Here is a 17,315-nt window from a genome sequence, read left to right as displayed (position 1 = left end):
ATTCCTGGCTTCCGGCTTCAGCTTGGCACAGCTCTGGGTATTGCAAGAATTTGGGGAGCACATCAGAAAATGGGAGATCCTCTCTCTCTCACCCCCTTTTTCTCTCTCTTGTTGTCACTCTACTCTTCCAGTACATTAAAATAAATAATTTCTTAAAAACATAGAAGTCTGATGTGAATCTCACTGGCTTAAAACTCAAGGTGCCACCAGAGCCACATTCCCTTCCAGGAGGCAAGAGGAGAGTCTCTTTCCTTTCCCTCTCCAGCTTCCAGAGGTTACTCTGTCTCCTAGTCTCCTCCCTCCATCTGCAAAGCCAGCTGTGGTGAGTTGTTCTCACATCACAGCACTCTAACCTTGGTTCTAGGATCAACTCTCTTTCTTTGACTTTGCTCTTCTACCACCTTCTACAACTTTTAAGGATACTTGTGATTACAATGAACCTACTCAGATGTTCCGAAGTATCTACCTGTTTAAAGGCTGTAGATTAGCAACCCTATTTACCCCCTTGACATGAAAGTTTGTATAGTCATAGGTTCTAAGGATTGGGACAATGTCAGTGGATGGAGGGAGTATGATTTTACTTACCACAAATATTATCTTTAACAAATTCACTTTGAATTAATAGCTACAATACATGTGAAGTATAAAGGAAAAGAACCTTAAACTCTAAAATAGGAATGTTATATGCATTTTCCAGGTGAGAAAATGTAGGCTCCAAAAGGCTATGCCATTTTTCCAACCACGAACCCATATGGTCTTGCATTCATACTACTTAATACTCTTTCCATTAATTATATTATGCTGTGTGTAATATTTTTGCCATAGAACATGTTATGAAGATACGTTGGTTAACTTCTTGATTACTTATAATACCCATATACTTACAATCATTCATGACTTCATATATAGTAATAATAATGCTTTCCATATGGCTAATTTCAGAAAAGTCAAAGGATTTATTTAAGATGCATTTTGTTGGAAAATACGAATTAAGTCTTTTAGTGTTTTATCATGGTATACTTATTTTTTTAAAAGATTTATTTACTTATTTGAAAGGCAGAGTTACAGAAAGGCAGAGGCAGAGAGAGAGAGAGAGGTCTTCCATCTGCTGATCCGCTCCTCAGATGGCCAGCTCTGTTGATCTACAGCCAAGAGCCAGGAGATTTTTCCAGGTCTCTCACATGGGTGCAGGAGCCCAAGGACTTGGGCCACCTTCCACTGCTTTCCCCGGCTATAACAGAGAGCTGGATCGGAAGTGGAGCAGCTGGGACATGAACTAGAACCCATTTGGAATGTCAGCACTGCAGGCAGTGGCTTTACCCACTATGCCACAGTGTCTACCCCATAATTGTGCACTTATAACACTTTAATTCTTTCACATTTATATTGTAAATTTTGTGTGAAAGGATAAAAAACACTTCTTTGGCATATTTCTTGCAGTGATAATCAAAATGTGCTTTCTTGTTCATCTAGAGTTAATTTTAATTTGCAAGTGAACACAGAAATTTTGGAGATCTCACTTGTTGATACATGAGAAGCAGGCCCTTATTTGCATAATGCATCCTGCCAAGTTCAAGTGAATGCAGAAGCATAATAGACACAATTTAGTGCAATAAGAGAATGGAGAAATCCAAGAGAACAAATTTTGTCAAGAATAAAATTTGTTGGTTCTCAACAGAAACAATACTGTATATACACATGAAATATAATATAATATACATATATTCCCAGAATTATTTGCAGAAATTAGGAAGAAACGGATTGAACTATTCTATTAAACACAGCTTTACAAATAAATGGTATGTCTCACATATAAACAAATTTTTCATATCTGGAGTCAATTTAATCTCAACATCATAGCAAAAATCTAACACAATGCTTTGTGTGTTGTAGGCACTCCCCAAAAATTTGTGAATTAATAAGTGAAGATAAGTACCAGATCTCAAAATGTAAATCTAATTAGGAAGGTGTCCATATAAGTATATAAAATATTTAGATATGCCATTATTGAAAATTAATAGCATTGTTAGCTTTTTTGAAGTGAAATGATATAGAAAGTAGAAGAATGCTTTCACACTCAAGTGATGGTGAAAATACCCAATAGCTAAATTTATCTTCAGTTTTCTGAGTACATGAAATTATCAGTTCGCAAAATGCTTCACACACAACTACAGAATTTATTAGACCTTTCTGATAGCGACATTGATTTTTAGTTTTTAAGGTTGTTTAGCCAAGTTTTTAAAAGTTACTGTGGTTGCACAGTTATACTTTTCTTTGAATTATGTCCCTCTGTAAGCACTAAAACAGAAAATAGCTGTTAGAATAAGAGAAAGATACAGATACCCAATGTGAGAGTGGATGCGAGTTCAGAATCTATTTAAACAAGACTTTTTTTTATAAAATGACACAGCTCTGGAATTTTTTCACTAAAATAAAAACCCATGAATTATACTAGAATATAAAAGGAAATTGGAATTTCTCATAAGGTAGAAAAAATGGTTTCCAGTTTCGAATGGTAAATAATGCTCAGTATCACAGTAATATTATAAAGAGGCAATCTCAAACAAGTTTTATAAATAAATAGACTGAGAAAAAGGCTTCATATTGGGCTCTTTTGACTTCACTCTTATAATAATTGTTCTTTAAAAGAAAAACAAGAAGCAAACTTAAAAGATGCATTTTCTATTTGTGGAATAATAGGATCCTTCCATAGGTAAGCGTGGATTACCTATGCTATGACAGGCACTGGTATGTATTAAACACTATTATTTGTTAGGTAATGTATTAGATGCTGAGGATACAGCAACAAATAAGACAAGTCCCTTATCTACAGTTTATGGTAAAGGATGCCTACCTGGATGCAAGGTACAGGCAAAACTATGGGCACTTTGACTTTCTGCCCTTAAGGAATCACCTTGAACTGGCACCAGAAGCTTTCAAAATAATTCTCTTTGGCATCCTAAGCACATATTGTAATATTCCAAATGGAAGCATGTGACAACCTCTCTGTATATTTCTCCTCTATGCCTTTACTGAAACCTGGCTGACCTCCAAATACCTGACTTCACTGTAGTTCTTTCAAGAACAAGCTTGTTCATTGTTCCACACCCCAAATTCCTAAAGCAATTACAATGTTCTCCTAGTTTCTCTTTGCCAGTTCGAGATCATTGTTTTTCTGTTTATGGGAAAAAAAATTTTTGTCCTTTAAAACTCACAGCATCCAAATTACTCACTTTTTGGACTTACTTATTTTGACTAATTTTTTTACAAATCAGATTTTCTGCACATTCAGTTAGAAGTGTGGCCCATGACTTACATTCTTTCTTCTCTCATTAGTCTCCATTCTTCTGGAAGATTTGCAAATGAAGTAGAAGTTCAATCCAACCATCTGGTCACACTTGCTTGTATCATCTTTTCTTTTCATTTTTTAGTTTATTTATTTATTTAAAAAAATTTTAAGGTGAACAAATTTCGTGTATTTCAGATATACAGATTTGGGAACATAATGGTTCTTGCTACCCTACCCTTCCTCCTGTCCAATTCCCAAATTGCCTAGTTTTCAAGTTGAGACGTTTGGTGAAATTAAAATTAAACCTGTGCTTTATTCTTCACGAACAAAAAAGGTATGATGACATAAAAAACTATTTCTGTTAAGACAAAGTTTGCTCTCTGGGACTGGATTGTGAGATATAATTAATTAAAAATTTTTATAAATGTGAACCAATACATTTCTCTCTCTCACTTTTGCCTAAGTTCATTTGAGTTTTTTTTTCTTATTTGCAATCAAAAGAATTCTGCTTCAATGTGGAACTGACAAAATGTTGTTTAGATAGGAGGAAAAGGAGACAGGTGATTGGAAACAAGTGTGAAGGTATCACATAAGGGATACCATCTGAGCTAGAAGAATTTAGATTTACTGCAGAGAGTTGCAAGGGAATTATGAGTGGGAAGTAACTCATTAATTTATCTTGATCCCAACATGTGTGGTGAAGCAAATTTTTAATCAATTAAAAACCCATGGATTCCTTGTCTAAACACAGAGACAGTTGCTAAATATACAGTTCTTTTACAGTGTTATTTTTCCTTAACTAGGACTCCATAGTTTCTCTTTCTGCATTTTTATTTTTTGAGCATTTAAAAATAAATTTATCTTTTAGTGTTAAGGCTTAGCAATTTTTAGCATTTTGCCAAGTTCACTTCATATTGAGATATTATATGCATACACATATATATTATTTTTTTCTTGAAAACAGGGATATTAATAACAAAGTGTAGGCATTGTAGTCTTCAAATACAATCACTTCGTATCTATTTTGTTTTAATATTCACGCCTAAGGTAGCACACTGGGAGTTATTCTCTGCAAACTATCCATTTCAGGAGTTTCAATGTGGAACAACCACTTTATTCATCAAGCCTCCCTCTCTTCTATTTAGCCCAATTTTCTTTTCTCAGTGCCCTTTTTCTTTGAGTGAATGGAGACATTTAGCCCCTCTCTTTATACCCAGCATTGACTGCCTTCTTTATGTTTTGGATAATTTGAGGTTCATAACTTCCATCCTTTCTCTGAAGCTCTTCTGAACCCTTAACCCCATGTTTTTCGTCTCTGTATACCAGCTGATGCCCAAATTATTAATCTTTCCCTCACCTTCTCAGACCTTGCCCTGCTGCTGAGCATTGCAAGAAAAAACGTCACAACCACATGATTGTTGGCACTTGAAGTGCATGCTCTCAGACTCTGGTCCTCTAGCAAAAATCAACAGTAAGCATTCTTGGTCAATCACTTCTCGCATTTCTCCTCTCCATCTTGCAGTTCCCACTAATGTAGAGACAATGTCCCAACCTTCTCCTCTAACTCCCTGCTGATTTGATTCTCTGTTAACAAACCAGAGACTTTGCTTTACATTCAGGTGTGTGGTACCCACTGCATCATCTCATTTGCTCATTTAGGAAAATAACTACCAGTAATATGAATCCAACACACCTTATCTCCAAATAAGATTTGCTTCATTATCTCTTTATGTGTTTGTTTGTTCTTCTTTATAGTATGTAAATTTCTCATTGCATCAAAGTCCCTCCTTGATACTTCACATGCCAGCCCCTTTTTGCTTTTTTCTTCACACTTCTTAAAAGCCGAATTTCTATGCAGATACTTGGTCTTCACATGTCATTCACTTCTCATTTTCTAAGAAAGTGCTTTCTGTACTCCAAATGCTCTCCAATTTTCTCTGGGCTCTTTGCAATGCCTACACATGCTTCTCAACCTCTGCTTTTCACTTTGACCATACTCTGTAACAAGGAGTGGTTAGGACACTGCTTCACAACTTTCATTCATCTGTATCCCTTAACAAACATACAGGTATCCGGCCGGCGCTATGGCTCACTTGGTTAATCCTCTGCCTGTGGTGCCAGCATCCCATATGGGTGCTGGATTCTAGTCCCAGTTGCTCCTCTTCCAGTCCAGCTCTCTGCTGTGGTCCAGGAAGGCAGTGGAGGATGGCCCAAGTGCTTGGGCCCCTGCACCTACACGGGAGACCAGGAGAAGCACCTGGCTCCTGGCTTCGGATCTGCACAGTGTGCTGGCCGTGGTGGCCATTTGGGGGGTGAACCAACGGAAGGAAGACCTTTCTGTCTCTCTCTCTCACTGTCTAACTCTATCTGTCAAATAAGTTTAAAAAAAATACAGGTATCATGTTTTTAAAAATGATTGTTTGGGGGTGAAGAGCCAAAGTGACTCCATTTTAAAACAATGAAAAGCAGCTTCCATTTCCTGTAGCAGACCCAAGTCCTTGTAAAAGCAGGCATTTCGGAGATATCAAAGCTTACCAAGGACAGCTCAGCAGACCAAGGACAGCTCAATAGAGATTACCAAATGAAGTAACTCCCTGAACCCGAGCCAAACGGAGACCCTCCCCTTCCCCCGTTCAACTAAGAGCAACCCAGAACAGCCCCGTCCAATCACCAAAAGCCCCGTACTGTAAGCCCCTGCTGATGTAACCCTGTGGTTTTTCCCTTTAAAAGCACTCCCAAACAAAGGCTGAGGCCTTCCTCTGACCTCCGCTGTGGCGGCTGGTCAGACGAGGTCCCTGCTGCGGCTTGTACTTTCAAAATAAACCTTGCTTTTGCATTTCGGTGTGATCGGGACTCTGATAGCTTTTTGGGGATCCACTTATCTGGGAATAACAGGGGGCTGGCCCTATGGCATAGTGGGTAAAGCTACTACTGTGACACTGGCATGCCTTATGGGCATCAGTTTGAGTCCTGGCTGTACCACTTGCCATCCATTTCCCTGCTGATGTGCCTGGGAAAGCAGAGAAAGATGACCCCTGAACCCACCTTGGAAACCCAGAAGCTCCTGGCTCTTGGCTTCTGATTGGCCCAGCTCTGGCTGTTGCGGTCATATAGGGAGTGAACCAGTGGATGGATGACCTCTCTCTGTCTCTGTCTCTCTCTGTCTCTCTCTATCTCTCTCTGTCTCTCTCTCTGTAACTTTGTCGTTCAGATAAATAAATGTATCTTTTTAAAAAAATTGCCTATATCCAAGTACTGCTAAAAAATTTGAAACTTTAGAAAGAATGAATGTACAACCACAGATAATGAACCTAAATTATCTTGATCATGTGATGTCATAGAAACCTGTAAACAAAATGATGTTATGATCATTTAACTTCACAGTTTTCTAAAATACTCTAGAGTATTACCTTTGCTAATTACCCACTAGTGACATCATAATGTTCCTTAAGTTTCTTCACAGGTTGAATTAAATGTTGGGAAAGATTACAGCTCCATACTATTCCAAAACATACTCATTCTGAGTGCAACTTCAAACAGAAAAGTGCATACAGCATGAGTAGAGTGAATGCTAATACACTTGACTGGAGAACTGCAAAGTGTGTTTATTTATTCAGATGAGCTGACCCTATCTTTGAAATGCTTTAAGTATCAATGAGAGTTATCAATGAATGAATGAAAGGGTGAGTAGAAGCTAGATTTTCTAACAGATCAGAAAACTTCTAATTTTTTCCATATTGTAAGGTAATAATAGAGATTGAGAAGAAAATGTTTTTAATTCTTTCTGAATTTTGTGGGAGAGAATGAGAAGTTAAATAATTTATTGAATATTACAATAAAATAATCATGTTTCCCCCAAATCTTTAATAGGTTTTAATGTTTCACAAATATAACAAAAAATAATGTATAGGAGAGTTGTTTTTTTTTAATGTGCTGCATGGTTTTATGTTAATTCTAACTCCTTTTTCCTCTATGGATTGGATGCAGTTCTATTATTAGTGTTCAGACTATCACTTTCCTAAAGCAGGTGAATAAGCCCCAGAGGACAAAGGTATCATTCTGAAGGGCGTGAGCTTTGCGGTAGAGAAGCTATTGGAGTTTGATTCTGTTGACTCAGTGTCTCCTCAGATCAGATGAGTGAGAAATTGATCCTGTCAGCAGATTCACTGCCACTGCACACACTCATGCCAAATCCAGCAGGTCCATCAATCTCCAGAGTTGCCTATGTATGGCCAATGTCTCAAACTGGAAGGTAAAATGTAAAATACCACCTAGAGACCTGCAGCAACTCTCTTACTTTGAAGTATGAATTTTCAGAGAAGTGTGTGTAAGTGGCTTAAGGCAAGGAAGGAGTAGTTAATACTTGTATGTGATCCCAGCATTCAAACAGAATCAAAAAGAATAGAGCTTGAAAATTGGAATTCATAAGCCTGATGCAGTGTGAGATAAGCTCCAATGAAAATGAAGTTACATTCTAATGCTCTAGTCTGTGGCTGTTCTAATAAGTTTTAGTTCAAGTGTCAGTAATGAAAAAGGATGATACCACCTTCAGTCATAAAGGTTATTTCCGCTTAACACTTAGTTTGCCAAATGAGTAAATTGATTAATTCCCAGTTTTCAAGTTATATAAGATTTACGGTACTTTTTACATCCAATATCAAATCTGAGAGGGAGCAAAAAGGGCCAGTAAATGAACACCATAAAGTTGGTTGTTACCACATCTGCCAAGTTTATACCTTACAGGGTCATTCATCCTGTTTTAGACAGAAGAAATAAAATCCTATACTTACTGGTGCCAGCGCTGTGGCACATCAGGTAAGGCCCCACCTGAAGTGCCAGCATCCCATGTGGGCACCAGTTCACATTCTGGCTGCTCCACTTCTGATCCAGCTCTCTGCTGTGGCCTGGGAAAGCAGTGGAAGATGGCCCAAGTGCTTGGGCCCCTGCACCCATGTGGGAGACCCGGAAGAAGCTCCAGGCTTCTGGCTTTGATCGGCACAGCTCTGGCCGTTGTGGCCAAAAAGGGAGTGAACCAGCAGATGGAAGATCTCTCTCTCTCTCTCTGCCTTTCCTTCTCTGTGTAACTCTGACTTTCAAGTAAATAAAATAAATCTTTAAAAAAATTCTATACTTACTAAACATTTCTACAGGAAGCAGCAGGATTTCATACCAAATTTTTCTGCAGTCTGCTCCAATAAATCATCATTGTATAGTACCCTTTGCTTTACACCTTTAGAAAAAATTTACTTTTCCCCTCTTTTTTTCTTCTCAAAGGTCCTAATAGGTGTTTCCAAATCATCTTCTCTGCTGAGGAGATTTTTAAAAAGCTACAGCAGTGTTTGATAACCTAGCAATTCTTTATTCATACTGACTTGTAATTCTAATTCATAGCAGTAGTAGTAATAGTAGTTGTTTTTGTTGTTTGAAAAAAAAAAAAAAAAAAAACAAGGCCGGTGCCACGGCTCACTAGGCTAATCCTCCGCCTTGCGGCACCGGCACACCGGGTTCTAGTCCTGGTCGGGGTGCCGGATTCTGTCCCGGTTGCCCCTCTTCCAGTCCAGCTCTCTGCTATGGCCTGGGAGTGCAGTGGAGGATGGCCCGAGTGCTTGGGCCCTGCACCCTATGGGAGACCAGGATAAGTACCTGGCTCCTGACTTCGGACCAGCGCAGTGCGCCGGCAGCAGCGCGCCGGCCGCGGAGGCCACTGGAGGGTGAACCAACGGCAAAGGAAGACCTTTCTCTCTGTCTCTCTCTCTCACTGTCCACTCTTCCTGTCAATATATATATATATATATATATATAAACAACAGAGAGAGAGCAGGAGAGCTTCCATCCACTGATTCACTCCCCAAATACCTGCAATGACTGGGTTGTACCAGGTCCAAGACAGAAATCAGGCCCGTACCACATGGGTGGTGGGAACCAAAGCACTTGAACCATAAGCTGATGCCTACCAGCATGCATATTAGGAAATTGGAATCAGAAGGCAGAGCCAGAACTCAAATCCGGGTATTCTGATAGGAGATGCAGATGTTCCAACGGGTGTATTAAGCACTGCCCCAAACACCTGTCTCATATAATTGTAATTCTAAGAATTTAACCTTTTCTTGTATTTTCTTTAAGTGGAATGTTTTGTATTTCTGTTTAGTTTCATTTTCCATGGGCTCTTCAGTTTATTAAGGTGATTATGCGTTTCAAAATGCTAATGACGTTTTCTACCTGGGAAGTTAATGCGAACTTAATGTCTTCTACTCCATCACCCAGACCCTAGTCCAAAACAAGGAAAAATTCCTACGATTAATTAATTAATTAATTAATTCAAAATTTACCTACTCACTACCCAACACATAAACATCAGCTTAGTAGAGTTTGAAAAGTAGACAGTAACATTAAAAGTAAGGTTATGTACATAAACATAGTGGAATGGCACTCATGTCAAACAAGTAGTGTCAAAGCATCATGAGAATTCAAAAGCAGAGTTCATTTCTGTCAATATAAACCAGGGCAGGCATCACAGAACAGCAAACTTTTACTTAGAAGGAATAGGATTTGTTGAAGCAATAATTGCGAGAGAACATTTTAGTATGAATGCAGGCATATACACCAAGATATGAAAATGATGGATATTTTGACTGTATAATAAGTAAATTGTTAATCTTGCTTTAAAAACAAAATCTATGTTAAAATGGGTTGAAATGAAGATACCAATATTTTATCATAAAAAATGTAATGGCATATTTCTCTCAGTTTTAATACATGTGCAGAAATATCTAAAATACAATCTCTGGCAAATTTCCCAAGGAAAACTCTGAGGAAAATTGTATTCATTTTGAGAATATAAATGCTAATTGTAATAGAACAAACATTTTAAAACTACACATTTTAGAGCATGAGGAAAATCAAGCAGAATTGTTTGATGACACTTAGAAAAGCAATAAAATATTTAGCAACTCACCTGTGTTTGGGCACTTAGACTATTCATATAATTTGCATCTCTTGCTGATAATTGACTATTCAGTTTGGGTATCTAGTTTAAGGATCAGAAGACAATTAAGAATTAATAACAAGCTCAAGTAGCTTACCTGATATTGTTTCTACTGTATTAGCTGCTTGTTTCAATTGCTTTACATCAGTACTGCTAAATCAAAACAAAAGTTACTAAGCAAGTAAAGAAAAAGGACAAATATGCTTTTCAAAATTCACAGTATTTGGGTTTTCTTTCTTTGTTATGTAATTCTTTTCAGCGTTACACAACCACCTTAACAATTCTCTACTTTCCCAGATGAGCCTGCATCCTACAGCAGAGTATCTGAGTTTGATACCCAGCTCCAGCTCCTGATTCCACTGTCCTGCCATTGTGGGCCCTGGAAGGCAGCAGAATGGCTCAGGTTACTGGACTCCTGTCATCCACGTGTGGCTGGCACTGGGGAAGGAGCCATCCAATGAGAATGCTTGCATGCTCTCTCTCTCTCTTTCCCTCTCTCTCTCTCTGTGTGTGTCTCAGTCTCAATCTCTCTGTCTCTTTTGTCTCTCACTCAAGTAAATAAAAAAATAATAAAAGTTAAAAATATTCCAGTCCTGTAAATTATGTAAATCTCATGAAATAAGTCAATTTCAATAATTTGAAAAACAAAATTTTTACCTAGCTATTTTGAAATTCTCTACAACAGAAAAATGCAGATCCCAAAACTTATTTAATTTTTTTCTCACATTTATGGATTCAGATAAATTTTAAAATTGGTGTTTTTATTTTACTATTCCTTTTTCATGTTATTCTAATGTGTTAGAAACACCCTAATTCATGAAGAAGAGGTTGTTAATATTTTAATATATCTTAGAACTTCCTCTTGCTTGTCTAACTTCTCCACATGATCAATCATCTGAATTTAAATAACATATGCTCATTAATATGTTCCATTTTCCTATGCAAAACTATTTCCAAAGATTTCGCTTACTTTCAACAGATTTTTTAAAAGATTTATTTATTTGAAAGTCAGACTTATACAGAAAGAGAAGGAGAGGCAGAGAGGGAGAGAGAGAGAAAGAGGTTTTCCACCCATTGGTTCACTCTCCAATTGTCTGCAAAGGCTGGAGCTACATTGATCCCATGCCAGGAGCCAGGAGCCTCTTCGGAGTCTCCCATGGGAGTGCAGGGGCTCAAGAACTTGGGCCATCTTCTACTGCTTTCCCAGGTCACAGTGGAGAGCTGGATTGGAAATAGAGCAGCTGGATCTCTAACAGACGCCATTATGGGATGCCAGTACTGCAGGCAACAGCTTTATCTGCTATGCCACAACGAGGGCCCCCTAGATTTTTTTAAAGATGAATATACCCTCTTACTAAGATAATGAGTAGCAAGCAACCAACTACAGTCTCTTAAAAGAAGTTACCTTCAGATCCTGTGTCTATGTATCTTTAGAGATGATGAAAGAAGAGCACATGCCAATCCCTGTATATGAAGGCTTGCTTTCCTATGGTGCACCATTACAGTTGCAATTATCTCTGAAAATCCAAGGACAAGACACATTTGATGAGCATGTGGGTCTTGAATATAAGATGAATTACAATTTATTTGCTGAACTCTTTATTTAGTAGAGCATTGGGCCTTTGACTGCAAGATAAATTTAAAATATCTCAAAAATTAAGAACAAGGAAAGAGAAAGAAAGAAAGAAAGAAAGAAAGAAAGAGAGAAAGAAAGAAAGAAAGAGGAAGGGAGGGAGGGAAGCATCATATTAGAATTTTATCTATGACTCTATTAAATATGTTCTCTTTATAATGATACTAGAATTAATTTTTTTAATTTATTTATTTATTTGAAAGTCAGAGTTCCACAGAGAGAGGAGAGGCAGAGAGAGAGAGAGAGAGAGAGAGGTCTTCCATCTGCTGGTTCACTCCCCAATTGGCCACAGTGGCGGGAGCTGCACTGATCCAAAGCCAGGAGCCAGGAGCCTGCTCTGGGTCTCCCATGTGGATGCAGGTGCCCAAGGACCTGGTCCATCTTCTACTGCTTTCCCAGCCTATAGCAGAGAGCTGGTGGCAGCTTTACCTGCTATGCCACAGTGCCAGCACCAAGAGTTAAAATTTTTAAAAAAAATTGAATATTTACTATAATAGAATGTCCATCTGAAAACACCAAGAACTTTGCTTTGTGGGAACCCCACAGCAGTTACTCCCATTTGGGTCTCCTAGGAGTTGCTGATTCTGAACACTTCCTCCTTTATCATCATGCGCCTGGTAAAACTCAATCTGCTGTGTCTGTTAGGTAAGCACATTTCCTATTGTGTTTATATTGTGTATTAATTGTGGAGACAAAGCAGAACTAGATAACTGAGTAGCTGAGGAACGATGAAAGATCTTTCTTAAGAGATTATTTTTTAGGAAAAAAAAAAAGGTAGACAGATGATCTGTCCATGAGAATATTTTGATTTAAAATATTGCTCTTTTCCCCAGGTAATATAAAAAAACTGAACCAACAATATTTCAGAAGCTTTCTCCCCCAGTATAATAAATTTCAGCTAAAAGGTAAACCCTCAGTTTTGATGCAACAATCTTAGCTCAACACAGATTATCCTGCTCCTTATGGAAATGAGAGAGCAGCAAGGGCTATTTAAAAAACTCTGGTTCATTCATGTCCTGTTAAATCTATGTGAACTAAAATATAAGTTGGAGCCTGCATTGTGGCACAACAGGTGAACCTACTGCTTGGAACACCCACATACCATATTTGAGTCAGTTCAAGTCCTAGCTACTCCACTTTTGATCCAGCTTTCTGCTAATGGGCCAGGGAAGCAGTGGGTGATGGCTCAAGTATTTAAGCCCCTTCTTGCCATGTGGGAAATCCACATGGAGTTCCTTGCTCCTGACTCTGACCTGGCTCAGCTCTGCTTGTTGCAACCATGTGGGGATGAACAAACACATGGAAGATCTCTCTCTCTCTCTCTCTCTCTCTTTCTGCTTTTCAAATACAACAAATAGGGGCCGGCACTGTGGCACAGCGGGTTAAAGCCCTGGCCTGAAGCGCTGGCATCCCATGAGTGCCTGTTCTAGTCCCGGCTGCTCTTCTTCCAATCCAGCTCGCTGCTGTGGCCTGGGAAAGCAGTAGAAGATGGCCCAAGTCCTTGGCCCCCTGCACCCGTGTGGGAGATCCGGAGGAAGCTCCTCACTGCAGGCTTCGGATTGGTGCAGTCCCGACTGTTGCAGCCATCTGCGGAGTGACCAGCATATGGAAGACCTCTCTCTCTCTCTCTCTACGTCTCTCTGTAATTCTTTCAAATAAAATAAAAATAAATCTTAAAAAAACAAATACAACAAATAAATAACTCTTTTAAAAAGAATATTTGGTGGAGCCAATGCTGTGGCATAGTGGGTAAAGCTGCCACCTACAGTGCCAGCATACCATATGGGCACCAGTTCGAGTCCCGGCTGCTTGACTTCCAATCCAGCTCTCTGCTATGGCCTGGGAAAGCAGTGGAAGATGGCCCAAGTCCTTGAGGCCCTGCACCCACATGGGGGACCCAGAAGAGGCTCCTGGTTCCTGGCTTTGGATCAATGCAGCTCTGAGTGTTGCAGCCATCTGTGAGCCAACGAATGAAAGACCTCTCTCTCTCTGCCTCTGCTTCTCTGCAGCTTGCCTTTCAAATAAATAAATGAATCTTTTAAAAAAAGAATATATGGTAAGTTGAAAATGTATTGATTTCATCTATCAAATTCAATACCATACTTAGCAACAGGGAACACTAGAAAGTGTTGGCTGTTTGTCCGTGTGTGGCTGCTTAGGAGCTGCGGTTTGCTGCAGCTGCCCAGCATCTTGAGAAACTATCTTACCACATGTATCAACAGATTGGGAAAAGATCAAAATTCAAAATTTAAAGTAAAATGTAGACTGAATGTGTATGCTTTTGTACCATCATTGGCTGAAATATCTAAAGTTAAACTATTATAAATCGAGGATACTTGTGTTTATTTACTTCAAAAAATTAAGGGTGGCACCGTGGAGTAGCAGGTCAAACTGCCACCTATGGCACTGGCATCCCATATGGGTGCAGTTTGTGTCCTGGGTGCTCCACCTCTGATCCAGCTCCCTGCTAATGTACCTGGGAAGGCAATGGAGGATGACTCATAAATGTCTGGGCTCCTGCATTCACATGGGAGACCCAGAAGATGCACCTGGCTCCTGGCTTTGGTCTGGCCCAGCAGTGGCTGTTGTGGCCATTTGGGGAAAGAACCAATGGATGGAAGACCTTACTCTCCATCTCTCCGTCTCACTGCAACTTTGCCTTTCAAATAAATAAAAAATAAATCTTAAAAAAAAAGTTAATCAGTGTTGACAGTGTAGCTAGCCTTGCTAAGTGATCAACCATAAACTTAAGAACACAAGTACTCTGCTTCATAGAAGATTAGCTATTGATAATATAACATAAAAAAGAAATATGTATTTGCTTATGCCCTGTAACTCTCCCCCACATTTTCTGGCACACATCTCGTAAAACCCTTGCATTATTTTGTCTGCTGGTAAGATGAGTTGTGGCTGGGCTCTCCTGGACAGCCTCAAAATGACTGCTGGCAGTCCCAGCCTTGTGACAAGAGGGTTGGAACTTTCATTTCCACTACCTGACCCTTAAGGGGAGATGGTTGAAGATTTTTTTTAATCATTGATCACCAATAATATAGTCAATCATGCCTCTTTAATCAAACTTCCACTAAAGCTCAAAAGGACAAGTGTAGGAGCTTCCAGGATGCTGGACATAGGAAGGTGCTGGGAGGATTGGGCACCTGGTGACGTCAAGGAAGCTCTGAGCTCTTCCTCACATACCTTGTTCTAGATACCTCTTCATATCACTGTTAATGTGTCTCTTTGGTTATATCTTTTATAATAAATAGGTAAATAGAATTCAGTGTTTTCCTGAATTTTGTGAGGCATTCTGACAAATGATCAAATATGACAAGGTAATAGGAAGCTCCAGTTTGAAGCCAAGTCACACAGAAGCTGTGGGTAACCTGAGGACTCACCACTTGTGATGGATATCTGAAACAGGAGAGTTGTGGGACTGAGTGCTTAATCATTGGGGTCTGTACCACCTCCAGTTCGTATCAGAATTAAACTGAAATATAGAACAGCCAGCTGACTGTGTGGGAGAAAAGCACACATCTGGTGTTATAAGTGAGGTGTTCTGAAGTATTGAGTGTTGTCTGTAATGAGAGTGTCTAGTCTGTTTATGCACAAGATATTAAAGATATCACTGGATTTAAGTCTACTATGTCACTATTGCTTCATTGTAATAATACCTTATATTTTTGTTTCTTCATTCCTCATTCTTTCCTCATTTTGTATTAATCAAACATATCTTATCACATTTCTTTTTTTAAGAGAGAGAGAGAGAAATTATTTACATATTTGAAAGCAGAGTTACAGACAGACAGAAAGACACACAGACACACATACCCAAAAGGAGAGAATGAGGTGGGGGGGAGAGAGAGAGAGGAGAAAGAGAGAGGAGAGAGATCACTCATCTGCTGGTTCACTCCCCAAAGACTGCAATATCTGGTGCTGTACCAGGCCAAAGCTAAGAGCCAGGAACTCCATTCAAGTCTCCCATGTGGATGGCAGGGGCCCAGGCACTCAGCCCATCTTCTGTTTCTTATTATTAGGGAACTGGATTGGAAGTGGAGCTACCAGGACTTGAACTGGTGCCCACAAGGGATGGCAACATGGTAGGCAGTGTGTTAACCCACTGCACCACAACCCTGGACCTAAGAGAGGGCCATTTTCTACTATATTCCTAGAATATTAGTTGGAAACTGGATCAGAATTGGAATAGCCAGCATGCAAACTTCTACCCTGATATGAGATGCCAGCATTCCAAGCTTCAGTTTAATATACTGCACTACACTGACCCCATTTAATTTTGTTTCCCTCTGCCTTCTAGAACATATGCAGCATATTTATAAGAACTATTTTAACATTTTCAATTTATTACCTCACATTTTGCAGGCCTTCTATTGATTAATACATTCCTGAAGGTTATTGATCAAATATTCCTGCTTCTTTGCATACATATTGATTTTCTATTGGAGTAAATTACATATGGTATGATTCTTCTGTGTTGGGTAATTTGCTATAATGACTATATAAATAAGTACCCACGCAGAGACTCAAAGAAACCCTTATGTAGATCCCCAGAATTCCTTCTGTGTGGGATGGTAGCCTCTTGATACTCTGATGTGAAATTCTAGCTCCTTCAACTCTTCAAACACACTAGTCTTTCTCTTCTACTCATTAAGAATCCTCACTTTTGTTTGTTTTTAGCTTCCTGTATTGTGGCTTGGAAACTTCCTTTAGGCAGCAATTTAGGGAAATCAAAAGATTCCCCATCTGTCTCTCTCTTATATCATGAGTCACAGTTTTGTACTGCCTGTTGTTGTGTGTCCAAATGGGATGGGAGAGGGAGCAGAGATGGGAGGATTGCGGGTGGGAGGGAAGTTATGGGAGGGGGGGAAGCCACTGTAATCCAAAAGCTGTACTTTGGAAATTTATATTTATTAAATAAAAGTTAAAATATAAATAAATACTTTACCTAAAAAATAAAAAAAGAACACAGTTTCATACATTTTGGCAGAATACAAAAGATCTGTGGTTGAACTAGAGGGTGAATAAATATCAATCAGAAGTGAGTATGAAACTATATGTTTCCTGTTTGAGGAAGAGGAAAACCATGTTTTTTTGGTTGTACAAGGAATGGTTATTTCAGCTAGTTGGAAGCATATTGTGATTGAATTTACCAGGAAGTTATACATGGAAAAAAGAGGTAGTTATAAAAGCAGAGTTGATAAGAAGTTGGAATGTGTAGGCTATGTAGAATCACACATGACATATACAAGGTGGATTGCCCTATGAAAAGCTGATTTTCTCAAGATGAAGCTATTGACAGATTTATAGCCTCTTCTTGGTCAAGAAAGTTCATTCTTAGGGCTACCACATTTATAGTATTAAGAGTTTTGACATGTTTTCACCTTTTAGCCTAGGAT

General features: G+C 39.0%; 1 long non-coding RNA gene across 1 annotated transcript in view; it reads left to right on the top strand.

The window, feature by feature from the left end:
* Positions 1-11,954, top strand: part of LOC127483274 (uncharacterized) — a 44,393-nt gene extending 32,439 nt beyond the window's left edge. The window contains exons 2-3 of the long non-coding RNA XR_007909407.2: positions 6,742-6,972; positions 10,572-11,954. This is a non-coding gene — a long non-coding RNA (uncharacterized lncRNA). The remainder of the gene's footprint in view (positions 1-6,741; positions 6,973-10,571) is intronic.
* Positions 11,955-17,315: the final 5,361 nt, after the last annotated feature.

The sequence above is a fragment of the Oryctolagus cuniculus genome, chromosome 8 (assembly GCF_964237555.1).
Source record: "Oryctolagus cuniculus chromosome 8, mOryCun1.1, whole genome shotgun sequence".
Lineage (NCBI taxonomy): Eukaryota > Metazoa > Chordata > Mammalia > Lagomorpha > Leporidae > Oryctolagus > Oryctolagus cuniculus.
Note: the sequence above shows the minus strand (reverse complement) of the source record. Positions and strands in the feature narration are given on the sequence as shown.